At 36.3% G+C, this 2128-nt stretch overlaps 1 protein-coding gene across 1 annotated transcript in view; it reads left to right on the forward strand.

Annotated features, from left to right (window-relative positions):
• LOC107722872 (semaphorin-5B) overlaps window positions 1-2128 on the forward strand; it is a 142856-nt gene that overhangs the window by 128998 nt on the left and 11730 nt on the right. The gene's annotated exons all lie outside the window — the stretch shown is intronic.

Here is a 2128-nt window from a genome sequence, read left to right on the forward strand (position 1 = left end):
AGGAAACAGCTCCCAGCACCGAGACTGCAATGAGATCCCAGGTGAGAGAGCGCTATATATAAACACACACACACATATTCACAAGACGTCCGACTATCCCATTATGAAGCAAAGCTTTTCCCAATTGCAGTGTTACTCTTATTAAATAAACATACACTTTTAAACCCTGTCAAACTCGCTGTTGTTTTTAATAGATTAGATGTAATATGTTTACTTGCGCTTATTCATTACTCTGGCTGGTGGAGTGGAAGTGTTCAAAGTGAAGAACTGAACGCACCCAGCCTGCGAGAACACGAGTTATCAGAGCGGAATACCAAGTGAATCAGGCACTCTAATTAATATTAATGTTATGCCACAAGGCAGCCTCACATCCAATTTCTCTCCAATTTTGGGAAACGGGTTCCAAATCCTGAGGTGTCTTAGACGGTGAGGAGATCAAGGAGAATTGTGCATCTCAATCAAAACATCTCCCCCCATACCCATCTCTGCTCTTTGTGGAGATTTCAGATAGAGCTTGAAAAGCATGACTCTGGGTGGTCTATCGCAGCAGTGAAAAATGGCATTTCCATCGAAGTGCAGCTCATTACTTCAACCAAAATGGAATATTTACCGGTACTCTAAATGAGCGTTTAAAGTTTTATTTTGCAAAATAGCTTGCAACTGTTTTTACTGACATTGGCTGTTCATTCTCAAATACATGCAATATTTGAATAACATTATGCGTAATGGAAGCATAATAATTTCATCACTTTCATGCGACCCGACTGATAGGCTTTGATGTGATTTCATGTACTTTATCACTGCAGACCTGCTCGTCCCTCAGGTATAAAACAGGAGACTTCCTCACCACTCAGATCTACAGCTCTTTGAATCGCCCCACTTCCAGGAAGGTTGCTTTTGAAAGGAGAAAGTAGAGTGGGATAAGATGGGGAATGATTGACATTTTGGCTGTAATTCAGCAAAGGGAGGCAAAACGAGAGCGTGTAATGACCTGCTCACAGGACTTTTTCTTGCACCAGCCTGCTTAATTTTTTAATTGTTGGTTTATGGTTAGATTGTTGGTCGCAACCCAAAATTGTTGGTCACAACCCAAACTGAGCAACAGAACAGACAAAAAAGGTGCACTAAATGCATTAATAAAATAAAATGTGACTAACCATGCATAGTTACAATAGCAAAATAAGCTTATTAGCTTTTAAAAGGATGTTTTGTGTCTTTTGATGTTGACATCAAGGCTGCACATCCATTTTATAAAGATATGAATAATTTTGCATATTGTTGGGTCTATGCATTTCATGGAATATTGACAGTTTTCAAAATTTGACCATTTTTCTTTACTTTTGTATTATATATATATATATATATATAAAAAACAACTGGTATTATTTTAAGTCAGCACTTAATGTCTAAAGTAAAATTAAATTTATAAGCATCTGACAGTTCGACCCCTAGTGAAAAATAAATATACTTAAATGTATTTGAAAGGCTACTACAAATACATTTTCATATTTATGTACTTAATAAAATACCCTGCAATTGTACTTTTAGTATACTAAACTGGTATACTTAAAGTCTGCTAAATTGGAACAACTAATTTTGTACTTAATGCACTTTAATTGTGCAGAAGTAGTGCTGAAGTCCAATTAAAGATATACTTGTGCTAAAGTGGAACTATTGCAAGTATACTTCAGGTACACTTAAGGTATATTTTCCATTTAAAGACCGATATTATTCAAAGATCATACAATCCTCATCAAGAGTGACTTTAAAACACATTTTAGACTTAATATTAAGAAATGTGCATTGTGCACAAGTAGTATGCCAAATAAAGTTAAATTTTACTATACTTAGTATGAAATAAAAGTATTTTAAATATACTTTTTTACTAGGGACAATTTTGACCATTTTATCCAAAGAGACTTGCATTGCATTCTGGGTATACGTTCATGTGGTCCCAGGAAAGCAAACCTATGACACTGGCGTTGCTGCAGACATGCTCTACTGGTTGAGCTACACGAATTCCGATTTTGAAGCAGAACTACTTGACAGCTACTGCTCTAGATGGATGTCTGTGACTGTTCCGATGCATTGTTCGTTGTTCGACTGTTCGATGCATTGTTCGAACAAC

This window comes from Sinocyclocheilus rhinocerous, unplaced genomic scaffold (assembly GCF_001515625.1).
Source record: "Sinocyclocheilus rhinocerous isolate Xijiao unplaced genomic scaffold, SAMN03320098_v1.1 scaffold2529, whole genome shotgun sequence".
In the NCBI taxonomy this organism is placed as follows: Eukaryota; Metazoa; Chordata; class Actinopteri; order Cypriniformes; family Cyprinidae; genus Sinocyclocheilus; species Sinocyclocheilus rhinocerous.